We start from the raw sequence: 15,053 nt of genomic DNA, 5'->3' as shown, positions 1-15,053 counted from the left end.
ATATTCTTCAAAATATTATTAAAAATAATTGGAACAAGTCTTAGTAACAGTAGAAGGCAAAACTAATAATTTGAAAAAATACATATTCTGTGAGTTACTAGTACTACTACTGAGGATAATAATTACCAATGTATTATTATTAATAATAATCAATGCATAATTAACAATAATTTGAAAAAGACAGTACTAAAAGAAGAACTCAAAATAATAATTAGAATATTATTTCCTCTGTTACTGTTAACAATAACAATAGCAATAATAATAGGAATTATCAATGCATTATGATGGATAGATTAATAATAATAATTTGAAAAAATATAAGTATACAGTACAGGAAAAACTCAAAATAATTGTTATCACTTATTTTGAATAATATTAATTTTTAATACATTTTAAATGTAATCATTAAAATATTATTACTACCTATTTGTTACGATAATAATAACAAAAATAGTAATACAAAAATATTGCAGCAGTTATAATTAATTCTAGGTACATTAGTACCGATAGTTCCATATTAGTACAGTACAATACATATTTCCATCCAGGTTTGTGGACTGCCAAAGGCTAACGGCAGCACTGGGCACGAGACTGTAATCGATCTTGGATGGGATATCCGACCATCACAAGGCACATTCACACTCACATTTACAAGGTCAGTTTATTAATATTATTAATAATAATAATAATGCCTATGAGTATTTGCATTAAATTGCTTTTGGTTGGCTCTTGGAGAATAAGGTCTAAAAATTATGTTGTTTTCCCTTTTTATATTTATATATTATTTGTATAAGCATCAACAAAGTCCAAGTTACACGAAACTGGCGCAATTATGGCAATATAATATTTACCTTTTAAAGGGTTTAAATAACCTTAAATGCTCTCTAGGACGGTGGGTGAAAACTAATGATATAACATGTATCCGTTTCTGCACTGCTGAATTCGTTCATTCTAGTTCATGGCCGCGCAGTGACAGAGTGTCATTTCTCCTCTGGTCATAACCCGTCACACGCACTCACACCAAGATACTTTAGTGTTAAGGATTGACATTGCTTCCACGTTTTCAGGACGTAGGAATAACCCATGATGTAGCGCAATATATTGGAATCTTTGAGAAATAAAACGTGTACGAAGATTAGACTTTTCTGAATGAAGAATCTCTCAAAACCATATTCACAGTTCATTCGTATATAGCATCATAGTTTACAATTAGAAAACGTTTTAATAGGTAATATTGCGCTGTTTTACGATGTTTTTATTGACATCATTCCATTAAGTCCTACAATGAAGTATTCGGTTCTAGACCGAGAGAACGTGAACTCTTCGATAGCATTACATCGGAGCGTTCGGGATGTCTCATTATGTACAGCTCAATTAGACGCAACACATCTATGCCACCAAAGTTTGTTTTGCATTTATTTGTCTGAGGTTCTTTGGACGATGCAGATGGTTAAGTTCCTTATTAGGGTGGCGTCTTCCTTGTTCTCGGAGTCTAACCACTACACCACGTAGTCTTTTTTAGTAATCCTCAGCCTACACCTTTTGAATATAGAAACACTTAGACAAAAAATACTCTCTGGCATCCCCTTTACTGCGGTCACTATTGCTTTAACATATTAATAATGCTACATAAGCACGATGTTTACAATACAAAACTGAAAAGATATAATCACATAATACGATTCTGCCTGACAACGAATTAACACTGGTCACACAGAATTGCTTTTAAGGCGAGGGGTGTTCAAGCTGTGATTTCTTCTTTTTTTTAACAGCGGATGTTCATCAGCTGGTTATTCGGTTCCTAATATGTGGACCAAACATCAGTCTTAAATGTGTAGTAAGCTATACTGTATCTAGCAGGATACTGAGAAGTCAAGAAAACCTGGACTGACCCAGTGTCACTGCAGCAGGAGTCTTCAGTATGTGTTTTTCTTATACTCATGTTAATTGAAATGCATAAGAATGTAAATGATCAACCTAGAACTAATAGAACTGACCCAGAAACTCGTAATTTGACCTACTGATGAAGTCTTACAAATAAAGTAAAGACTCAATATATTTTCAGAAATGGGTGGTAATAAAAATCTGATGTCAATATTTATTTTGTGTGACAAACACAGTTTGGCTTTATTGCTCTTGGGAGGTCCCCTAGCTTTTAGGCTGTTTGGAGACCCATTGTGCTAGTGTGTGTGACTGTGCTCACTGGAATGATCTTTCCCTTTTCCTCCCCTTGGTGGGTGTCAGTTCACGCATCATCTCCCTGAGCCTCTGTACTGGAAAAAGTTGTTTTATTATGTTATTTATATCAAAAGGTTTACTTTTAAGTGGTTAACATGGGCTATACAGACATACTGTAGATGGGGTTGCTGCTCTTTTAACCATCATGATTTGAATGTACACATTTGCACATAATGCATATTTTTAATGCGTAATTACATAACACCTTTCGTGCTGTTTGTATCTAAATTTATTAAATGGAAGCAAACAATTATTTAAATTAGAATATTGTAGGATTCATGTGGATGAGAAGGATTGAACCAATCAGTTATTTATTGGTATTCCCTTTGGTAATGAAAACAATTAGACATTTATTTTCCTTACTTAGGTTGCATTTCTGGCCATTAAACCTAAATTGTGTAATAGTTCAACAACTAATAAATGGATAGACAGTGCTGCGGTCCATTTATTTTGATCAGTTTCTAACCATTTCCTGCCTGTTTAAACAAATCTATGTCTTTATATGTACTCATTATTTAATTAGTTATCTATAAATTTTGTATTCATAATTACCTGTGACTTTAACCCAACGCTCTGCTCTCGCACCCAGTGAAGAGCGTGATACAAAAATAAACTGAACTAAATTAAATTACACTTATTTTAATAAACAAAATCATACCGTACAATTTGTTAATAAAATATATAAAATATAACTGCTTATAAATCAACATAAAAGACGGGATTTGAGGCATACAAGCATGTAACATGGAAGAGCTTAGCTGCCCTTTGTTTGTGCACAGATTTTCCAAGTTCTCTTGATTTTACAAGCTTTTTTTGTTTACTGTTTTACTTTTGGAATTTTTATAGTAACATTACAGTCAACTCACCCTTTTTTTGCAATGTATGGCCATGGTGAAAGAGGACTAAATTGTTAGGCCAAGCTATACAAGAGACTTGCCTCTCAGAATGAATTACTATCTTGTAAAAACCAGACGTTTAACTGACACAATTAATCATGTTCTTTTTTTACAGTAATAATTAAAAATGACAAAACAGATTGTCAGCTAATTGCTTACCGCCTATACTAGAGTTATAATTTATCTTGGCTCAGATAAACAGTCTTACAACACCACAGATGATGCCTGATACTGTATGGAATTGTGTGTGTCTTTGCTTTGGTGAACTTTACTTTGGATGGAGTGTGCACTCTTTGTCATTTAATGTACCTTTTCATGTAAAGGAGCCTTTGTGGACACGTCAGCTCATCTTTGATTCAAACATTTCTTGTTATCAGATTAAACTCAGAAAGCAAGCTGGCCAAATGTTGGTGGAGCTACAATCATGCCATTCTCTTTAGGGTTCACTCTGGAATGCAGGAGGTGGGGACGATGCATGCAGGGCCGTCTGAACAGCATTATAGACCCCCGGGCATAGCAGTGCACTGGGGCCCCTACCTACACAACCACTCATCAAGTCACAACATAAATAGATTGGCATGGGGCCCCTATGATCGTGGGGCCCCCAGGCAACTGCCCAGCATGCCCATGCATTAAGACAGCCCTGAAAGCATGTGGCTTTCAGTTCGTTCAGCTCTAGTGATTCAGAGACAAAGGCTGAATGGGTTGAAGTCCAGTACTGTAGGTTAGTCACTAGGTGTCATGATTTTGCGAGGGTCAGTAACATTCCTATGCGTTTTTTCACAACATATTTATTTTCATTAAATTTCAGTGTTGTTTAATGCAACTTTGATTTTGTAATGGGGGCTTCCATTTTGCTCTCTTTTTGTCCCTGGTGTCAACACGTTATATACAGTTGCCATCATATATCTCAATGCCACTGCTATAAAATGTGACAGTTGTGTTTTAGCATGTATCAAAGTATTTGGGTATATTCCTAACATTTGGCTCACATTTATTTTGTTACTTTCTTTTGTTACACTTGGTAACATTTTTTGACTTTGATTTTGGTACTAATTTTGGTTTTGGTAGCAGACTTTTTCACCTAATGAACCCCTGCCTGGTTATGACTGCTAAACAGTTTAGAACTGAAGAAGGAATACAACCTTCTTTTCTTGCCAGACACATAACTTTTTTGATTGTAAAGTACGATTCAAAACAATCATAACACTGGGCCAGATGGTTTGCATAGGTCAGGACTTTTTACTCCACAGACTGATGTTTTCTGCTATTTTGGAATGCTTATACTTGTTTTAATATTTTGCTCATGCATATAAATTATTCCTAGTGCCATGTTTTGTGTTTCTAGCAAGGAAATAAGTTTGTGAATTACAGGTTCATTTATTTTCTTTTAGCTAAAATACAGAGTTAAACCTTGGGTAAAGCTCTTTAGTTTACCAGTGATAAAATATTACCAGCAGAGGAGTAGCTAATGCCTTGTTACTAATGAATATACATGTTTATTTTCTGTTAACTGCTCACATCAAAGTCAGTAAACTTGGTGTCACAGAGAAAACAATAAGAATATCAAATTATAATGCTTGGCTCAAAAATGTATTTTCTTAAAGGTAGAAATGAATTAAAAATATATCTTTAATCCTTGACTTCTAAAAGCCTTCTATTTAAGGCATATATTTGAATCAGCAAATAATCATTCTAAATGTTAAAGCTGCTCTTTTGCATCATGAATGGGAAGTCCTTAGGCACAAATGTCCCATACACTGTTTGAAAAAGACCCACAAGGGTCTTCAGCCTGAAGCAAAAAAGGGGAAAAGAATCTTTATAAATATAAGATTTCTTTTTAAAAATGCTCTGAAATAATGAATAGCGCACAAGGCCCAGAAGGAGTTGCCTTAACAAACAAAGGCAATCCAAGGCAAATAAGTCACAAAAATACAAATCAAGGGGGAAAATACAATAGTCACAAAAGAACATTTACCTGCACCACTAAGTGCTGCCTCCTCAGACTTTATAGGGTGGAGGGTAGCCCCTGACAGAAATGGACAGGTGGTCTCACCACTGGGGGAACCACCTACAAAATACATGGAACATTACAGAGCAAGCATAGACACATACAATTTAAATGCACAAAATAAATAAATTATCACAAAACAAATAATAAACATAAATACAGTAAAAATATTACAATGCATTATCTTTTTTTTTGTATTGCACCCTTCACTGAGTGCAGGTGCTGAATTCTGTGAATGTATAGAATATACAAATTACTAAATATAGAACTGGTGCACATATAAATACAGATTTGTTAAAACACACAGAGAACAAAATATAAAATGATCAAACTTAAAATGGAAATAATATTTGTCCATTAAATGACTGGCAAACTTTGGCCAGTTAACAATGGAGGAGATTAAAATTGTTAAAGAGAAAATCAAAAACAAAGTCAGAGTCCTGGAGACCTCAGCCATCAGTCCACCTACCCACTCCTGGTTTCTATATAGTAAAGTCTGTGCCGGAGTCGATATTAACACAAACAAATTAATCAAACATGTGCAAATAAACATAAAAAAGAAATTTGAACACCAGCCGGGGAGGGACCCTGGGCTGAAACCTAACATTTTGTAAGGTAAAATTAATTCAACAGTCCCATAAAATGGGCAGACTCTGTAAGTTTTTGGTTAAAGTTTGGCCCAATCTCTGACCTGCTGATCATTTTTTCCAAAAACAACACTAAAACGAGCTGATAAAGTGTGACAATGACTTTCATACTTTTCAAATCTCTTTCAAATGCTCCATTTCTATTCCAGCATTTCCATCAATGTACTCTGTGGTTAAAACATTTCCGGTAAAGACCTTCCTATCCATATTCTTTGTTCAAATTATGTGATTTGTAGTGCAAGAGAAGTGGTTCCTTGATGGCAGAGGTGACAAGAGAGATAAGCCACTACTGTATAGAGGAAAAATGAAAGTGAGAAGAGAAAGATATAGAGTGAGAAAGAAATGACAATAGAGGACTGAAGAAAAAAACATCACAGACCAAAAATCAGACAAGAGAGAAATAGGGAACTAGTAAAACATGAAGAAAGAAGTAACAGGGGTATTTAAAAAGCAAAATTGTCAGTAAAGGTGAGTAACCAAACGTATGGCATAACACTTTCATAGTATAAGATACAGCTGCATACAAACTTATACTGGGTATGCTCGTGATTAGGGTTTTTAGAGGAAATAAGATAAAATACTGTTACAAGGTTAAAGGGGAGGGAGCAGCAGACCACACTTCCAGACTAACTAGAGTGGCAAGACTGCATACTGACTATAATTTATGCAAGGTAGTATAAAGTTCAGACACAGGCCCTAAATGTTGAGGCAGAGAACAAGTGAGATTAAAAAACAAGATAGGATGGAAAAGGAGTGGAGAAAAGAGTAGACCGCTCTGTATCTTATGGAAATACCTAAAATGAAGGTAAACGATGAAAGAAGTGGTAACAGGTAATCTAGACTTCAACCACAGGAATGTCCTCAGCCCTGAACTATCAAAAATGTCTCCAGGCTGCTGACATCCTGACAGAACCAGTTGGGCTGTCAACCCAGGTAGAAGCCCATGTGTCTTTGAACCTGCCACCATATCTGAATAGTTTTGAAGAGTGGGAATGCTAACAAATTTTTATTTGTGGTTAATCCATGTACTTTCTTGGTTTATTTTTCTGATGAAGGCTTTGGATTACATATAAATCATATCTTTAATTTATTGGATGATATAAGATAATTTTCAAATACCTAAAAACAAAATTTGCCAGGGTGTGCCTTCATTTCTTTTTCTTATGAGTAGGTACTGCCATTCTAGGTAGTGTCTGTATATAGTTTCCATCCCGGTTTGTACCATGTAACAACCACAGGTCATAACACGTATCATCTATTGTGTCGTGCTATAGCCTTCATCCCCTGTAGTTAATTTGAGATAGCACTGTCTTAGCTATATCTGTATTGTGCTTCTTTGCTTGTCCAAGATTCCAGATACTAACAATAAAAAACATTTATAGTGGTAGTTAATCTAATGATATGAATTTGTTTCTAGTTATTCCTAATTAAATACATTTTTCTTTTCATTCTTTTATTTTTTGTCAGGTTTTGTACATTCAGGAATAATTATTTTGTATATTTGTTATGTTTGGAATAAAGTTTATTTTAATTATTATTATGTTTGGTGTTTAATATATCCACACTTTTTGAGTCTCTACTGTTGTGGCGCTCTTATAACGTCAAAAGTGCAATGCTTTACAAACCAACTCTTAGTACAGTCCATATCTAAGATTGTGGATAACATACTGAAACAAACTTAAATGGTGTGCTTGTGCATTTTGTGTTACTAGTTACTGAATAGAGTGATTCATTTTTATTAGGATTACATATTGGCTTTAATATTTAGGATTACTGGAGCTTTTGTGTTTTCGACTACAATGTGTTATTTGATTAAAGTTCTTGTCCTGTTCAAAGTCAGATTTTTAAACATCTCTTCTTGCCTGGCATAACAGCTAGTCTGTGTGATTTTTTTATTATTTTATTTATTTATTTTATTTACCTTTATTTAACCAGGCAAGACAGATTAAGAACATGTTTCTTAATTTTTCATGATTTCTTTATAGATATAGAAATTCTTACATTTCTCCTCATTGATATTTGGTTTGTGTAGACAGATTACTAGTTCAGCATATTTAGACTTTGGTTACAACCCTTGCTAGAATTAATTACTTTGGACTTGTCTTGTTCAACTCCAGTTTTCCAGCATGGTGGGACAAATGGCAAAAGAAATAAGATGAACACGTTAGGGATTTATGGCTTCAAAATCACGACAGTGAAGGGAAAGAAAGAGGAAGAAGGAGAGACTCAAATTGCATTCACTGTTAAGCAAGGATGGTGGGTTAACGGGGAGGCTTAAAGTTAAAATTGCCAACAAGGGTGTATACCTACTGAAATAATTCAAACTTGGGTAATGACATTCCCCCATTATACCTGTCATAGACTAAAGCAGAATACGTGATAGGAAGTATTTTTACATTACAAAGTAGAGAAAGAATATGACCTCATACCAGTATTTGATGAGAGTGGAGAGATCATCATGGTGCTAAATGAAATTAGTGACAATATAAAACTTAACAATAGTCAGCTGGAATGGAAAGACCTGGAAAGAGAGTTCCTGTTCTGCTATGGAATTTATCAGATGGAAATTTAAGTAGTAACCAGATGATGAAAAATGTGTTTAAGGCCAAGCCACGTTTGTTAAACAAAGAGTCAAATCAATCGGTTTGAAGCCCAAAATACATAGTATAATTTGGAGCCAAAAAGTCTTTTAGCCAGGAATGCTAAACAAAACACACACTTGCAAACTTCAAATGATCTTTATGTAAAGTTGGATGACCAAAAAGTGTACATGTTCATTTTTATTTAATTGCAACGATGACATCACACATCTCTCACTTTTGGTCCGTTTTCCTTAGCAATGAGTTGGCAACTATCACAATATGGCAGTGCCCACAACAAACAAAATGGATTTGGGAAAATGCATGAATAAATCTTAACTAAATAAAAATGAAACAGAAAAAAACTAATCTTAGAAATGAATTCAGAAGGCCAGAAAACCATACAAACCATATAAATCTCAGCATAAACCTGTTTCAAAAATAAGTTTACTGGCAGGAACTGTGATTTGGTTTGGATATCTAAAATAGAGGCAATATACACACCTTTCAGAAGTCTAAGAGCCAATGATATATTAGGCTTAGCACTGGATGTATAATATTCCATTCATTTTTGGTGAAATTCAAATTCCTCTCTTTAGAGCAGCTAGGAAATTAATTTTAATCTAATAACTTTTGCTCATGGTCTTCTACACATTGGTGCATAATCACTAAGGATGTGGGCTTCAAAACAAATCTGCAGCTTTGTCATTTAACACTCAACCACACAAAAGGGGAATCCTATATAGTCAAGGTTAATAAAAATATATCCATTCAGTTTGTGGAAGCTTTTACTGAAAAAGTCAGTATTATGCAAAAACAATAATTGAAATTTCAATGAGCATAGCAGAGTTGAATGAATGGAAAATGAAACAGTTTTCATTAACCAGATTTTACTTATGTATTCATCTGCATAATGAACATGTTCTATGTTGGATATGATTCTGACTGAGAAACTGTGAAGTTTATATAATAGTGGATTAATGTATAAATCTGCATTAATACCAGAAATGAAAGGCCTTGAAATTTAAAACTTAGCAAGAGCAAGTTTAGCAGTAGACATGAAATAACGCAATACTTCCCTTAATTATTTCTGCCAGCAAATAACAAAATCAATGCTAAGTGTAAATTTAGTTGCTCTAGAATGATCACTCCACATTTATATAATTCTGAAAAGAAAGAAGTGGTTACAGCATTTGTTATTTCAAACAATCTGGATACCTGCAGTAATATAGCTGTCTTTTCTGCCATAGGTAAAATAGGTTACACAATCTCTAAACCTTTAAATGATGACCCAAATGTTCCAGGAGGAAATAGTTTTAGGTTAGCCACATGGGTGATGGAAAATTAAATAATGTATGAAACAAGAAACAGAAAGGAAAGAACAGAATAAATAGTTAAAGCATGACCATCTCGAGTCACATACACAGGAAACCACCAGTATGACCGAAACAGACATAACCCATTCAAACCTTTCCCACATTCCTGCCTAAGTGGAACACAGAAAAACCCCATTATGGTCACAATAACACATAACAAAAAGCCACTAAGGAAAATTGAGTCCAAAACAGTAATAGGCTTGGATCAGTACAGCATATTAGAAATACTAATGAACATAACAATAAAGAAAAATAGACATGGCTCAGTTTTATATAAATCTGAATTTTAAAATTCCATATTTGACACCCAGTATAAAGTCATAAATTGGTTGGTGTCATTTCAACTTAAAACTCTTATTGCCTATACTACAAAATGGGATTACCAGAAACAGTCCTTAAAATTCCAAGAATAGATCAAATATCCGTGGGAAGATGAGTTTGTAGTTATGGAGCTCCAAAATCTGTAACGATCTACCAAATAATATAATAGAGGTTACATCAAATGAAGAGACACTATTATAACATAGTATACTCCTTTCTGAGATTAACTCTTTTTTAAAATCAAATAGAAAATGAGGACAAATATAGCAAAATAAGGATTTGCCAAACTTACAATAAAATGAACAATAAAAAAAGGAAAAATCATAGCCTCTATGGTGTCCACTACCCTTGCCCTACCCAACCCTATTCCTGTAAAAAAGAGGTCTCCAGAGGATCAAGAGTTGATGAAGGCTGTGCAGACACTTAAGAGAGATAACCTATAAACAGAGGTGAAAGACCAAACAGAGAAAGAAAAAGACACTAACACAGCATTTCTCAACCTTTAAGTATTTGCGACCCGAGTTTTCATAACAGTTTTAATCGCGCCCCCCCCCAACATTTTTTTGAAATGTAGATGCATATTTTATTATATCTACTTAACTTTTATCAACATTTATCTAACTCTATATTTATTGTTCTAGTATCGGAATGTAGTTTAAGTTAATTTGTTTTGGTTTCAACACATTTTTTTTATACTTTTCATTCTTTTGTTACTTTGCACCCCCCAAGGGGGCCCGCCCCACAGGTTGAGAACCACTGCACTAACAGAATAAACTGGAGATAGTAGTAATGCACCAAAATGTAAATTCTTGGTCAAAGGTGAATTTCAGAAAATACTAGGCAGAGAACTGAATGCCAGATGCCCTTTTCATTTATGTTTTGCCCATTTATATGTGTACCATTACATAAGGCCTGAATTAAATCAATTTCACTTTTATAGCAGGTTTATAAGTGTGAATAAAATTAAGGTTTCATATCTGCTGTAGGATCATTTGCCTAATTTGGAAATAAATAGGGAACCCATTTAGTGGCTGCATGGTGAGAAAAAATTGCCATACCACATTAAGAGTGCAGAACAGAAATCTGAGGGCTCCTCTAAAACATTCTTGGACAGCATCTGGACATGCTGAGATATGAGAAAATGGACTTTGAGAAGTATGAAGAATGTGTAATGGATTTTTTTTTTTTTTGGAAAGCGGAGCCTCCTTATCTGCTACTTATTTCGAACCATTTTTTTTACATCTATGTATTCTGAAATTAATTAAAACTTGGAGTTTTCTCTTGTCTATCATCAGATCAAAAATACACTTTTTTTTCTCAAACGTTTTGATGCTGATCTACTTTACAGCATTTCAGTTCTTTGCCGGAAAACCTCAGTAACTTCCTGGGTGCCTTGTAAGTGAAACCAAGAGAGAAACTAAAAGCATAAAATACACGTCTGTGTTTTACTTTTGTCATTTCTCTTCATGTCCATAATTTTAAGGTATTATGTTACATAAAAGTTATTAATCAAATTCAGCAATGTTAGGGATAACAGAAAGGAAATGTTATCAATTGTGCTATTATTACTAAGAATGATCATAGAAATTAAAAGTTATTTTCATTTATTTGTTGTAGCTTAATTAAAATAGTTATTTTCATTTAAAAGTTAATTGTTGTAGCTTGACATGGTGATTAAAAATACTGCCTTCCCAGCATATTTGCCCAATTTTAGTTCTGTGCCGCGTGGGCCGTGTTTACTTCAATATAACTTTCGCATGCCGTGCCAATCGAAGCCTAAGGTTCAATTCTGGCAACCCCCACCCCAAAACATTCCATACTACAAAAATGCACAAACAATGGATGTAAAAATACAGATGCCTTTGTTTAATAAAATAGATCAAAGAACTGGCAACCTAAACATATGTAGATTGCATACAGGGTAATAATAATAATAATAATAATAATAATAATAATAATAATAATAATAATAATAATAATAGGTGATTTAAGGCAAATACACAATTAAAGATATATGAAAATAAAAATAAAGACTGTGTAGCTATGTGCATTATACATTATATCACTTAAACATAACACAATCATTTCAGAGCTTTCACGACTGACATGTATTCAAAACGTAAGGACTGACGTGACAATGAGAATTTTTTCATTTACTGTTTTACCTTCCTGAACTTCGCCCCAAAGTCCTCTATGACATCCTATAATGACCAGTAACCTCATGGCTAATACTTATTTAAGGATTACAGTAACTTCAGGATGGATGTGCAATCTTTTCCTTAAAACGTTTCTGACAACTACAGAACTTGGTGATGTCCATGATGTCTAGACAGCACTATATGCGCAAGATTTGGATTTGGGGTCCTGGGCTTAAACCATTATTTGGAGCCCCATTGGTTCGGAAGGAATCACGGAAAAACTAAAACGTAATGTCAAAGTTTGTGAGTTGCCTAAACTTGAGGCATAACAACAGCAAGCAGTTTAAAAGAAAAACACACAAAAACAACATCTGCGATTATGAGTAACAGAGAGGGACAGAGTACGCAATGCCAATGATTAAAATTTTACTTGATAGACATCAGAGCACAGTAATCCGCATTAAATATCAAAAACAATGAGCCTTCTTTTTCAACTATCAATACTGAGATAGAAAGAGCCAGATAAACATAAGGAGAGAGGAAAGAAAAATATTCATCATTGTTGCACCAGTTATTTTCAGATTTCAATTAAATTTAGTTGTTAATTAAACCAAAGAAAAATGAAAACAAATGTAAAAATTGACAAAAAATAAAGTAAAAAAAACATCAGCAGGTTCAGTATTTCTCAAGTTTTCTCACTGTGGGCACTTGTGTCTCCCTATATAAACTTTTGCTGTTCAGTAAAGAGTAATACAACCAACTGAGTAAAGAACTGTAGCTTGCGGGTTGTCAACAAAGACATTCTGCTCGTGTATGTAAAGTGTTGAGAAGTGTTGAGATTTTACTTTCAGAAAGGATTTCCCACTACTTTCTGAAGTGACAGTTAAGATGTCAACAAAATGCAAAGACCTCACAAGTAAACTGTATCGTTTTTCACTTATGTTCCATATCCATGGTCCATAAGGTTTTGTTGATCAGTACACTTCAAAGTCAGATATTTGGAGTATTGCATACAATAAGTGCAAAGATGCCAAGAACTCGTTAAGACTGACTTCACACCTCTGTGCATGTATATTTAGCTCAGTCACAATTACAGTACATCTAACTCACGAATGAAGAGATTGAAATTCTGCAAGGGATCATCTACACATGACATCTGCTTTTCGTTGTGAACAAAAGCTTCAAAAGATGCAAAAAGCTTATGTTAAACCAGGTACATTTAGAAGTGGCGTATGCAAAATCGTCATCGTCGTATGCTTCCCTGTAGTTATAACTATAATTACAATGCTGTCACCATTAGAATGCAACAAACAGCTTTTTGATTACAAACTGTATGAAGATATGGCCTGAGTTGCCCCGAAAGCTTGCATATTGTTATGTTTTAGTTAGCCAATAAAAGATGTAATTTTTTTTTTGGACTTCTCATTGTTTATGCTCCGACAGCCCGTTTCAGTTCCCTTGCTGCCACAAATGTTGTCTAAACAGCCGCGCTCCGTCCCTATTGACAGTGCACTAGAGACGCAAACCCGGGGATGACTGGCGACAAGCGGTGAACGAGTTATGTCGTGGGGTAACGGTAAAGGGGTTTTGAAGGACTGCATCTATCAATCTAGCAGTAGAAAAATGACTTTGACAGACTAGGAGCAAATGCCTTTTTCATCTTGGTAAAAGAAGGCGCTTGTTCGGAGGGCGCAAGAAGCATGTAGAATGCAGCACGCCAGCATATGGCGAAACTTCACTGATTTTGAGGTTTGATTGACATTTTTGCCAGTGAGAACTTAAGTGAATGCAACACGGGTACTTTTTCCATGTTCCTATATTCATATACTGTACTGGCATCCTTGTTGCATACGGTTTCTACCTTCTGTTACTAGACTGGTGATTTTAAATTGTCCCGGTGTGGTAATGAGGTGTCACCCTCTGCACTAGGTTCCCAATCCAGGTGATTCGTCGTATTGCTTGGTCTCTCTCTCTGGCATGAGCAACTGTGTACCTTAACTTGCAATGGACCCATGTCCTGTCCAGAAAAATTTCTTGATCTATGCCCACTGCTGCTTAGATAACCCTCAACAGGATGCATATGTAATATTTGAATTATTTATATGTAATGTAATATGTAATTATTTATTGTATAATATTGCAACTGTTTTCCGTAGAGTCCTGGCCAAGTAAACTTTTTCGAATTGATTAAAACACACTCGTTTTAAGAAACATAAGTATACAATTTATCGATGTACACAACAATTATATGTTAAAAATAGATAGGAATCTATAATCCTCAATAAAGGACTAAGTCGACTAGTCCAGCGCATCCATCCCTCACTTAAAGTCTTGGTTAGGCAACATAAGGCCATGCGTATTGGGAAAGTATTATTATTTATTTTTTTTTTTTTTTACTATAACATGTTTTAAATAATACTTAACAATGTAAGTATTGGAAACCCTTCTGCTCCAGACTAGTTACTCGCTCCCTTTATTCATACAACCGGTACTGAGTTGCAGCTGCTGAAACCGGCTTATGAATTTCACACGCCGCCTAGTGGAAATACTTAAAATTACTACGAATTTCTTGCTTCTGAATGGTTTTGTTTTTATATTCTGAATGGTAATTAATTTCAAAAGATGCAGCTCTTTTTATTCAAGTTTATAGCAAAAATACTACTACAGCACGCTAGGTTTCTCAATTTTTAAATAATTACCTCTTCCAGAAGATTCTGCTGTATGTAAAACGTTGCACATTTGGGAAAGTTATGTTTTTGAAATGATTATTGGTATCTTAGTCTGAAAACTGTTTCTAAGGAAGTAACATGTTCTGATCATGTATGTGTCTATTGGTTTCATGAGGTA

The 15,053-nt window shown here is 34.5% G+C and overlaps 1 long non-coding RNA gene across 1 annotated transcript in view; it reads right to left on the bottom strand.

Annotated features, from left to right (window-relative positions):
- LOC120525201 overlaps window positions 1–15,053 on the bottom strand; it is a 139,350-nt gene that overhangs the window by 123,475 nt on the left and 822 nt on the right. The gene's annotated exons all lie outside the window — the stretch shown is intronic.

Source organism: Polypterus senegalus, chromosome 3 (assembly GCF_016835505.1).
Source record: "Polypterus senegalus isolate Bchr_013 chromosome 3, ASM1683550v1, whole genome shotgun sequence".
In the NCBI taxonomy this organism is placed as follows: domain Eukaryota; kingdom Metazoa; phylum Chordata; class Cladistia; order Polypteriformes; family Polypteridae; genus Polypterus; species Polypterus senegalus.
The sequence above is the reverse complement of the archived record's forward strand: the minus strand, read 5'-3'. Positions and strand labels throughout refer to the sequence as shown.